The sequence below is a fragment of the Salmo salar genome, chromosome 26, assembly GCF_965601325.2.
Source record: "Salmo salar chromosome 26, fSalSal1, whole genome shotgun sequence".
Lineage (NCBI taxonomy): Eukaryota > Metazoa > Chordata > Actinopteri > Salmoniformes > Salmonidae > Salmo > Salmo salar.
This window is the reverse complement of record NC_138316.1, coordinates 39,321,013-39,334,671: the sequence shown is the minus strand read 5'-3', so window position 1 is coordinate 39,334,671 and position 13,659 is coordinate 39,321,013. Positions and strand designations below refer to the sequence as shown.

At 52.1% G+C, this 13,659-nt stretch overlaps 1 protein-coding gene and 2 non-coding genes across 3 annotated transcripts in view; 2 read left to right on the top strand and 1 right to left on the bottom strand.

Annotated features, from left to right (window-relative positions):
• Positions 1 to 13,659, bottom strand: part of LOC106587796 (cleavage stimulation factor subunit 3) — a 63,381-nt gene that overhangs the window by 26,997 nt on the left and 22,725 nt on the right. The window lies entirely within an intron of this gene.
• trnaa-ugc (transfer RNA alanine (anticodon UGC)) lies at positions 6,329 to 6,402 on the top strand. The gene has a single exon. It is a non-coding gene; the product is annotated as a tRNA-Ala (tRNA).
• Positions 9,988 to 10,061, top strand: trnaa-ugc (transfer RNA alanine (anticodon UGC)). The gene has a single exon. It is a non-coding gene; the product is annotated as a tRNA-Ala (tRNA).

The window sequence follows — 13,659 nt, the reverse complement described above, 5'->3', positions numbered from 1 at the left end:
CTATACGAATCACTGTCCCCCCCACCACCACTAGCTATAGGAATCACTGTCCCCCCACCACACACATACCACCACTAGCTATATGAATCACTGTCCCCCCCCACCACACACATACCACCACTAGCTATAGGAATCACTGTCCCCCCCACCACACACATACCACCACTAGCTATAGGAATCACTGTCCCCCCCACCACACACATACCACCACTAGCTATATGAATCACTGTCCCCCCACCACCACTAGCTATAGGAATCACTGTCCCCCCACCACACACATACCACCACTAGCTATATGAATCACTGTCCCCCCACCACACACATACCACCACTAGCTATAGGAATCACTGTCCCCCCCCACCACACACATACCACCACTAGCTATATGAATCACTGTCCCCCCACCACCACTAGCTATAGGAATCACTGTCCCCCCACCACACACATACCACCACTAGCTATATGAATCACTGTCCCCCCACCACACACATACCACCACTAGCTACAGGAATCACTGACACCCCCACCACACACATACCACCACTAGCTATATGAATTACTGTCCCCCCCATCACCACTAGCTACAGGAATCACTGTTCCCCCCACCACACACATACAACCACATGTCCCCCCCATCACCACTAGCTATATGAATCACTGTTCCCCCCCACCACTAGCTATATGAATCACTGTTCCCCCCCACCACTAGCTATATTAATCACTGTTCCCCCCCCACCACCACCACTAGCTATATGAATCACTGTCCCCCCCACCACACACATACCACCACTAGCTATATGAATCACTGTCCCCCCCACCACACACATACCACCACTAGCTATATGAATCACTGTCCCACAAACACACACATACCACCACTAGCTATATGAATCACTGTCCCCCCCCACCACACACATACCACCACTAGCTATATGAATCACTGTCCCCCCCACCACACACATACCACCACTAGCTACAGGAATCACTGATCCCCCCACTACACACATACCACCACTAGCTATAGGAATCACTGTCCCCCCCATCACCACTAGCTATATGAATTACTGTCCCCCCCACCACACACATACCACCACTAGCTATACGAATCACTGTCCCCCCCACCACCACTAGCTATAGGAATCACTGTCCCCCCACCACACACATACCACCACTAGCTATATGAATCACTGTCCCCCCCCACCACACACATACCACCACTAGCTATAGGAATCACTGTCCCCCCCACCACACACATACCACCACTAGCTATAGGAATCACTGTCCCCCCCCACCACACACATACCACCACTAGCTATATGAATTACTGTCCCCCCCATCACCACTAGCTACAGGAATCACTGTTCCCCCCACCACACACATACCACCACTAGCTATATGAAACACTGCCCCCCCCCACCACCACTAGCTACATGAATCACTGTCCCCCCCACCACACACATACCACCACTAGCTATATGAATCACTGAAACCCCACCACACATATACCACCACTAGCTATAGGAATCACTGTCCCCCCCCACCACCACTAGCTATATGAATCACTGTCCCCCCCACCACACACACATACCACCACTAGCTATAGGAATCACTGTCCCCCCCCTACCACCACTAGCTATATGAATCACTGTCCCCCCCACCACACACATACCACCACTAGCTATAGGAATCACTGTCCCCCCACCACACACATACCACCACTAGCTATAGGAATCACTGTCTCCCCCACCACCACTAGCTATAGGAATCACTGTCTCCCCCACCACCACTAGCTATAGGAATGACTGTCCCCCCCCACCACTAGCTATATGAATCACTGTCCCCCCCACCACACACATACCACCACTAGCTATAGGAATCACTGTCCCCCCCACCACCAAAAGCTATAGGAATCACTGTCCCCCCCACCACACACATACCACCACTAGCTATATGAATCACTGTCCCCCCCACCACACACATACCACCACTAGCTATAGGAATCACTGTCCCCCCCCACCACCACTAGCTATATGAATCACTGTCCCCCCCACCACACACATACCACCACTAGCTATATGAATCACTGTCCCCACCACAAACATACCACCACTAGCTATAGGAATCACTGTCCCCCCCCCCCACCACCACTAGCTATATGAATCACTGTCCCCCCCACCACACACATACCACCACTAGCTATAGGAATCACTGTCCCCCCACCACACACAAACCACCACTAGCTATAGGAATCACTGTCTCCCCCACCACCACTAGCTATAGGAATGACTGTCCCCCCCCCCACCACTAGCTATATGAATCACTGTCCCCCCCACCACCACAAGCTATAGGAATCACTGTCCCCCCCACCACACACATACCACCACTAGCTATATGAATCACTGTCCCACCCACATCACCACTAGCTACAGGAATCAATGTCCCCCCCACCACACACATACAACCACATGTCCCCCCCATCACCACTAGCTATATGTATCACTGTTCCCCCCCACCACTAGCTATATGAATCACTGTTCACCCCACCACTAGCTATATGAATCACTGTTCCCCCACCACCACCACTAGCTATATGAATCACTGTCCCCCCCCACCACACACATACCACCACTAGCTATATGAATCACTGTCCCCCCCATCACCACTAGCTATATGAATCACTGTCCCCCCCACCACACACATACCACCACTAGCTATATGAATCACTGTCCCCCCACCACCACTAGCTATAGGAATCACTGTCCCCCCACCACACACATACCACCACTAGCTATATGAATCACTGTCCCCCCACCACACACATACCACCACTAGCTACAGGAATCACTGTCCCCCCCACCACACACATACCACCACTAGCTATATGAATTACTGTCCCCCCCATCACCACTAGCTACAGGAATCACTGTCCCCCCCACCACACACATACAACCACATGTCCCCACCATCACCACTAGCTATATGAATCACTGTTCCCCCCCACCACTAGCTATATGAATCACTGTTCCCCCCCACCACTAGCTATATTAATCACTGTTCCCCCCCCACCACCACCACTAGCTATATGAATCACTGTCCCCCCCACCACACACATACCACCACTAGCTATATGAATCACTGTCCCCCCCACCACACACATACCACCACTAGCTATATGAATCACTGTCCCCCAAACACACACATACCACCACTAGCTATATGAATCACTGTCCCCCCCCACCACACACATACCACCACTAGCTATATGAATCACTGTCCCCCCCACCACACACATACCACCACTAGCTACAGGAATCACTGATCCCCCCACTACACACATACCACCACTAGCTATAGGAATCACTGTCCCCCCCATCACCACTAGCTATATGAATTACTGTCCCCCCCACCACACACATACCACCACTAGCTATACGAATCACTGTCCCCCCCACCACCACTAGCTATAGGAATCACTGTCCCCCCACCACACACATACCACCACTAGCTATAGGAATCACTGTCCCCCCCACCACCAAAAGCTATAGGAATCACTGTCCCCCCCACCACACACATACCACCACTAGCTATATGAATCACTGTCCCCCCCACCACACACATACCACCACTAGCTATAGGAATCACTGTCCCCCCCCACCACACACATACCACCACTAGCTATATGAATCACTGTCCCCCCACCACCACTAGCTATAGGAATCACTGTCCCCCCACCACACACATACCACCACTAGCTATATGAATCACTGTCCCCCCACCACACACATACCACCACTAGCTACAGGAATCACTGACACCCCCACCACACACATACCACCACTAGCTATATGAATTACTGTCCCCCCCATCACCACTAGCTACAGGAATCACTGTCCCCCCCACCACACACATACAACCACATGTCCCCCCCATCACCACTAGCTATATGAATCACTGTTCCCCCCCACCACTAGCTATATTAATCACTGTTCCCCCCCACCACCACCACTAGCTATATGAATCACTGTCCCCCCCACCACACACATACCACCACTAGCTATATGAATCACTGTCCCCCCCACCACACACATACCACCACTAGCTATATGAATCACTGTCCCCCCAACACACACATACCACCACTAGCTATATGAATCACTGTCCCCCCCACCACACACATACCACCACTAGCTACAGGAATCACTGATCCCCCCACTACACACATACCACCACAAGCTATAGGAATCACTGTCCCCCCCCACCACCACTAGCTATATGAATCACTGTCCCCCCCACCACACACATACCACCACTAGCTATATGAATCACTGTCCCCCCCCACCACCACTAGCTATATGAATCACTGTCCCCCCCACCACACACATACCACCACTAGCTATAGGAATCACTGTCCCCCCCCCCTACCACCACTAGCTATATGAATCACTGTCCCCCCCACCACACACATACCACCACTAGCTATAGGAATCACTGTCCCCCCACCACACACATACCACCACTAGCTATAGGAATCACTGTCTCCCCCACCACCACTAGCTATAGGAATGACTGTCCCCCCCCCCACCACTAGCTATATGAATCACTGTCCCCCCCACCACCACAAGCTATAGGAATCACTGTCCCCCCCACCACACACATACCACCACTAGCTATATGAATCACTGTCCCACCCACCACACACATACCACCACTAGCTATATGAATCACTGTCCCCCCCACCACACACATACCACCACTAGCTATAGGAATCACTGTCCCCCCACCACCACTAGCTATAGGAATCACTGTCCCCCCCCACCACCACCACCAGCTATATGAATCACTGTCCCCCCACCACACACATACCACCACTAGCTATATGAATCACTGTCCCCCCCACCACACACATACCACCACTAGCTATATGAATCACTGTCCCCCCCACCACCACTAGCTATATGAATCACTGTCCCCCCCACCACACACATACCACCACTAGCTATATGAATCACTGTCCCCCCCACCACACACATACCACCACTAGCTATATGAATCACCGTCCCCCCCACCACACACATACCACCACTAGCTATATGAATCACTGTCCCCCCCACCACACACATACCACCACTAGCTATATGAATCACTGTCCCCCCCACCACACACATACCACCACTAGCTATATGAATCACCGTCCCCCCCACCACACACATACCACCACTTGCTATATGAATCACTGTCCCCCCCCACCACCACTAGCTATAGGAATCACTGTCCCCCCCACCACACACATACAACCACCAGCTATATGAATCACTGTCCCCACCACGACACACATACCACCACTAGCTATATGAATCACTGTCCCCCCCACCACACACATACCACCACTAGCTATAGGAATCACTGTCCCCCCCCACCACCACTAGCTATAGGAATCACTGTCCCCCCCACCACACACATACCACCACTAGCTATATGAATCACTGTCCCCCCCACCACACACATACCACCACTAGCTATATGAATCACCGTCCCCCCCACCACACACATACCACCACTTGCTATATGAATCACTGTCCCCCCCACCACCACTAGCTATAGGAATCACTGTCCCCCCCATCACACACATACCACCACTAACTATAGGAATCACTGTCCCCCCCACCACACACATACCACCACTAGCTATATGAATCACTGTCCCCCCCACCACACACATACCACCACTAGCTATAGGAATCACTGTCCCCCCCACCACCACTAGCTATAGGAATCACTGTTCCCCCCACCACACACATACCACCACTAGCTATATGAATCACTGTCCCCCCCCACCACCACTAGCTATAGGAATCACTGTCCCCCCCACCACACACATACAACCACCAGCTATATGAATCACTGTCCCCCCACCACCACTAGCTATAGGAATCACTGTCCCCCCCACCACACACATACCACCACTAGCTATATGAATCACTGTCCCCCCCACCACACACATACCACCACTAGCTATATGAATCACTGTCCCCCCCACCACACACATACCACCACTAGCTATAGGAATCACTGTCCCCCCCCACCACCACTAGCTATAGGAATCACTGTTCCCCCCACCACACACATACCACCACTAGCTATATGAATCACTGTCCCCCCCCACCACCACTAGCTATAGGAATCACTGTCCCCCCCACCACACACATACAACCACCAGCTATATGAATCACTGTCCCCCCACCACCACTAGCTATAGGAATCACTGTCCCCCCCCACCACACACATACCACCACTAGCTATAGGAATCACTGTCCCCCCCACCACCACTGTCCCGTGTGGCTCAGTTGGTAGAGCATGGTGTTTGCAACGCCAGGGTTGTGGGTTCGATTCCCACGGGGGACGGGTACAGGGAGAAAAAAATGTATGAAATGTATGCATTCACTACTGTAAGTCGCTCTGGATAAGAGCGTCTGCTAAATGACTAAAATGTAAAAATGTAAATGAATCACTGTCCCCCCCACCACACACATACCACCACTAGCTATATGAATCACTGTCCCCCCCCCACCACCACTAGCTATAGGAATCACTGTCCCCCCCACCACACACATACCACCACTAGCTATATGAATCACTGAACCCCCACCACACATATACCACCACTAGCTATAGGAATCACTGTCCCCCCCCACCACCACTAGCTATATGAATCACTGTCCCCCCCACCACACACATACCACCACTAGCTATAGGAATCACTGTCCCCCCCCCTACCACCACTAGCTATATGAATCACTGTCCCCCCCACCACACACATACCACCACTAGCTATAGGAATCACTGTCCCCCCACCACACACATACCACCACTAGCTATAGGAATCACTGTCTCCCCCACCACCACTAGCTATAGGAATGACTGTCCCCCCCCACCACTAGCTATATGAATCACTGTCCCCCCCACCACACACATACCACCACTAGCTATAGGAATCACTGTCCCCCCCACCACCAAAAGCTATAGGAATCACTGTCCCCCCCACCACACACATACCACCACTAGCTATATGAATCACTGTCCCCCCCACCACACACATACCACCACTAGCTATAGGAATCACTGTCCCCCCCCACCACACACATACCACCACTAGCTATATGAATCACTGTCCCCCCCACCACACACATACCACCACTAGCTATAGGAATCACTGTCCCCCCCCACCACCACTAGCTATATGAATCACTGTCCCCCCCACCACACACATACCACCACTAGCTATATGAATCACTGTCCCCACCACACACATACCACCACTAGCTATAGGAATCACTGTCCCCCCCCCCCCTACCACCACTAGCTATATGAATCACTGTCCCCCCCACCACACACATACCACCACTAGCTATAGGAATCACTGTCCCCCCACCACACACATACCACCACTAGCTATAGGAATCACTGTCTCCCCCACCACCACTAGCTATAGGAATGACTGTCCCCCCCCCCACCACTAGCTATATGAATCACTGTCCCCCCCCACCACCACAAGCTATAGGAATCACTGTCCCCCCCACCACACACATACCACCACTAGCTATATGAATCACTGTCCCACCCACCACACACATACCACCACAAGCTATAGGAATCACTGTCCCCCCCACCACACACATACCACCACTAGCTATATGAATTACTGTCCCCCCCATCACCACTAGCTACAGGAATCACTGTCCCCCCCACCACACACATACAACCACATGTCCCCTCCATCACCACTAGCTATATGTATCACTGTTCCCCCCCACCACTAGCTATATGAATCACTGTTCACCCCACCACTAGCTATATGAATCACTGTCCCCCCCCACCACCACTAGCTATATGAATCACTGTCCCCCCCACCACACACATACCACCACTAGCTATAGGAATCACTGTCCCCCCCCCCTACCACCACTAGCTATATGAATCACTGTCCCCCCCACCACACACATACCACCACTAGCTATAGGAATCACTGTCCCCCCACCACACACATACCACCACTAGCTATAGGAATCACTGTCTCCCCCACCACCACTAGCTATAGGAATGACTGTCCCCCCCCCCACCACTAGCTATATGAATCACTGTCCCCCCCACCACCACAAGCTATAGGAATCACTGTCCCCCCCACCACACACATACCACCACTAGCTATATGAATCACTGTCCCACCCACCACACACATACCACCACAAGCTATAGGAATCACTGTCCCCCCCACCACACACATACCACCACTAGCTATATGAATCACTGTCCCCCCCACCACACACATACCACCACTAGCTATAGGAATCACTGTCCCCCCACCACCACTAGCTATAGGAATCACTGTCCCCCCCCACCACCACCACCAGCTATATGAATCACTGTCCCCCCACCACACACATACCACCACTAGCTATATGAATCACTGTCCCCCCCACCACACACATACCACCACTAGCTATATGAATCACTGTCCCCCCCACCACCACTAGCTATATGAATCACTGTCCCCCCCACCACACACATACCACCACTAGCTATATGAATCACTGTCCCCCCCACCACACACATACCACCACTAGCTATATGAATCACCGTCCCCCCCACCACACACATACCACCACTAGCTATATGAATCACTGTCCCCCCCACCACACACATACCACCACTAGCTATATGAATCACTGTCCCCCCCACCACACACATACCACCACTAGCTATATGAATCACCGTCCCCCCCACCACACACATACCACCACTTGCTATATGAATCACTGTCCCCCCCCACCACCACTAGCTATAGGAATCACTGTCCCCCCCACCACACACATACAACCACCAGCTATATGAATCACTGTCCCCCCACCACCACTAGCTATAGGAATCACTGTCCCCCCCACCACACACATACCACCACTAGCTATATGAATCACTGTCCCCCCCACCACACACATACCACCACTAGCTATATGAATCACTGTCCCCCCCACCACACACATACCACCACTAGCTATAGGAATCACTGTCCCCCCCCACCACCACTAGCTATAGGAATCACTGTCCCCCCCACCACACACATACCACCACTAGCTATATGAATCACTGTCCCCCCCACCACACACATACCACCACTAGCTATATGAATCACCGTCCCCCCCACCACACACATACCACCACTTGCTATATGAATCACTGTCCCCCCCACCACCACTAGCTATAGGAATCACTGTCCCCCCCATCACACACATACCACCACTAACTATAGGAATCACTGTCCCCCCCACCACACACATACCACCACTAGCTATATGAATCACTGTCCCCCCCACCACACACATACCACCACTAGCTATAGGAATCACTGTCCCCCCCCACCACCACTAGCTATAGGAATCACTGTTCCCCCCACCACACACATACCACCACTAGCTATATGAATCACTGTCCCCCCCCACCACCACTAGCTATAGGAATCACTGTCCCCCCCACCACACACATACAACCACCAGCTATATGAATCACTGTCCCCCCACCACCACTAGCTATAGGAATCACTGTCCCCCCCACCACACACATACCACCACTAGCTATATGAATCACTGTCCCCCCCACCACACACATACCACCACTAGCTATATGAATCACTGTCCCCCCCACCACACACATACCACCACTAGCTATAGGAATCACTGTCCCCCCCCACCACCACTAGCTATAGGAATCACTGTTCCCCCCACCACACACATACCACCACTAGCTATATGAATCACTGTCCCCCCCCACCACCACTAGCTATAGGAATCACTGTCCCCCCCACCACACACATACAACCACCAGCTATATGAATCACTGTCCCCCCACCACCACTAGCTATAGGAATCACTGTCCCCCCCCACCACACACATACCACCACTAGCTATAGGAATCACTGTCCCCCCCACCACCACTGTCCCGTGTGGCTCAGTTGGTAGAGCATGGTGTTTGCAACGCCAGGGTTGTGGGTTCGATTCCCACGGGGGACGGGTACAGGGAGAAAAAAATGTATGAAATGTATGCATTCACTACTGTAAGTCGCTCTGGATAAGAGCGTCTGCTAAATGACTAAAATGTAAAAATGTAAATGAATCACTGTCCCCCCCACCACACACATACCACCACTAGCTATATGAATCACTGTCCCCCCCCCCACCACCACTAGCTATAGGAATCACTGTCCCCCCCACCACACACATACCACCACTAGCTATATGAATCACTGAACCCCCACCACACATATACCACCACTAGCTATAGGAATCACTGTCCCCCCCCACCACCACTAGCTATATGAATCACTGTCCCCCCCACCACACACATACCACCACTAGCTATAGGAATCACTGTCCCCCCCCCTACCACCACTAGCTATATGAATCACTGTCCCCCCCACCACACACATACCACCACTAGCTATAGGAATCACTGTCCCCCCACCACACACATACCACCACTAGCTATAGGAATCACTGTCTCCCCCACCACCACTAGCTATAGGAATGACTGTCCCCCCCCACCACTAGCTATATGAATCACTGTCCCCCCCACCACACACATACCACCACTAGCTATAGGAATCACTGTCCCCCCCACCACCAAAAGCTATAGGAATCACTGTCCCCCCCACCACACACATACCACCACTAGCTATATGAATCACTGTCCCCCCCACCACACACATACCACCACTAGCTATAGGAATCACTGTCCCCCCCCACCACACACATACCACCACTAGCTATATGAATCACTGTCCCCCCCACCACACACATACCACCACTAGCTATAGGAATCACTGTCCCCCCCCACCACCACTAGCTATATGAATCACTGTCCCCCCCACCACACACATACCACCACTAGCTATATGAATCACTGTCCCCACCACACACATACCACCACTAGCTATAGGAATCACTGTCCCCCCCCCCCCTACCACCACTAGCTATATGAATCACTGTCCCCCCCCCCACGACTAGCTATATGAATCACTGTCCCCCCCCACCACCACAAGCTATAGGAATCACTGTCCCCCCCACCACACACATACCACCACTAGCTATATGAATCACTGTCCCACCCACCACACACATACCACCACAAGCTATAGGAATCACTGTCCCCCCCACCACACACATACCACCACTAGCTATATGAATTACTGTCCCCCCCCATCACCACTAGCTACAGGAATCACTGTCCCCCCCACCACACACATACAACCACATGTCCCCTCCATCACCACTAGCTATATGTATCACTGTTCCCCCCCACCACTAGCTATATGAATCACTGTTCACCCCACCACTAGCTATATGAATCACTGTTCCCCCACCACCACCACTAGCTATATGAATCACTGTCCCCCCCCACCACACACATACCACCACTAGCTATATGAATCACTGTCCCCCCCATCACCACTAGCTATATGAATCACTGTCCCCCCCACCACACACATACTACCACTAGCTATATGAATCACTGTCCCCCCACCACCACTAGCTATAGGAATCACTGTCCCCCCACCACACACATACCACCACTAGCTATATGAATCACTGTCCCCCCACCACACACATACCACCACTAGCTACAGGAATCACTGTCCCCCCCCACCACACACATACCACCACTAGCTATATGAATTACTGTCCCCCCCATCACCACTAGCTACAGGAATCACTGTCCCCCCCACCACACACATACCACCACTAGCTATATGAATTACTGTCCCCCCCATCACCACTAGCTATAGGAATCACTGTCCCCCCCACCACACACATACAACCACATGTCCCCCCCATCACCACTAGCTATATGAATCACTGTTCCCCCCCACCACTAGCTATATGAATCACTGTTCCCCCCCACCACTAGCTATATTAATCACTGTTCCCCCCCCACCACCACCACTAGCTATATGAATCACTGTCCCCCCCACCACACACATACCACCACTAGCTATATGAATCACTGTCCCCCCCACCACACACATACCACCACTAGCTATATGAATCACTGTCCCCCAAACACACACATACCACCACTAGCTATATGAATCACTGTCCCCCCCCACCACACACATACCACCACTAGCTATATGAATCACTGTCCCCCCCACCACACACATACCACCACTAGCTACAGGAATCACTGATCCCCCCACTACACACATACCACCACTAGCTATAGGAATCACTGTCCCCCCCATCACCACTAGCTATATGAATTACTGTCCCCCCCACCACACACATACCACCACTAGCTATACGAATCACTGTCCCCCCCACCACCACTAGCTATAGGAATCACTGTCCCCCCACCACACACATACCACCACTAGCTATATGAATCACTGTCCCCCCCCACCACACACATACCACCACTAGCTATAGGAATCACTGTCCCCCCCACCACACACATACCACCACTAGCTATAGGAATCACTGTCCCCCCCACCACACACATACCACCACTAGCTATATGAATCACTGTCCCCCCACCACCACTAGCTATAGGAATCACTGTCCCCCCACCACACACATACCACCACTAGCTATATGAATCACTGTCCCCCCACCACACACATACCACCACTAGCTATAGGAATCACTGTCCCCCCCCCACCACACACATACCACCACTAGCTATATGAATCACTGTCCCCCCACCACCACTAGCTATAGGAATCACTGTCCCCCCACCACACACATACCACCACTAGCTATATGAATCACTGTCCCCCCACCACACACATACCACCACTAGCTACAGGAATCACTGTCCCCCCCACCACACACATACCACCACTAGCTACATGAATTACTGTCCCCCCCATCACCACTAGCTACAGGAATCACTGTTCCCCCCACCACACACATACAACCACATGTCCCCCCCATCACCACTAGCTATATGAATCACTGTTCCCCCCCACCACTAGCTATATGAATCACTGTTCCCCCCCACCACTAGCTATATTAATCACTGTTCCCCCCCCACCACCACCACTAGCTATATGAATCACTGTCCCCCCCACCACACACATACCACCACTAGCTATATGAATCACTGTCCCCCCCACCACACACATACCACCACTAGCTATATGAATCACTGTCCCCCAAACACACACATACCACCACTAGCTATATGAATCACTGTCCCCCCCCACCACACACATACCACCACTAGCTATATGAATCACTGTCCCCCCCACCACACACATACCACCACTAGCTACAGGAATCACTGATCCCCCCACTACACACATACCACCACTAGCTATAGGAATCACTGTCCCCCCCATCACCACTAGCTATATGAATTACTGTCCCCCCCACCACACACATACCACCACTAGCTATACGAATCACTGTCCCCCCCACCACCACTAGCTATAGGAATCACTGTCCCCCCACCACACACATACCACCACTAGCTATATGAATCACTGTCCCCCCCCACCACACACATACCACCACTAGCTATAGGAATCACTGTCCCCCCCACCACACACATACCACCACTAGCTATAGGAATCACTGTCCCCCCCCACCACACACATACCACCACTAGCTA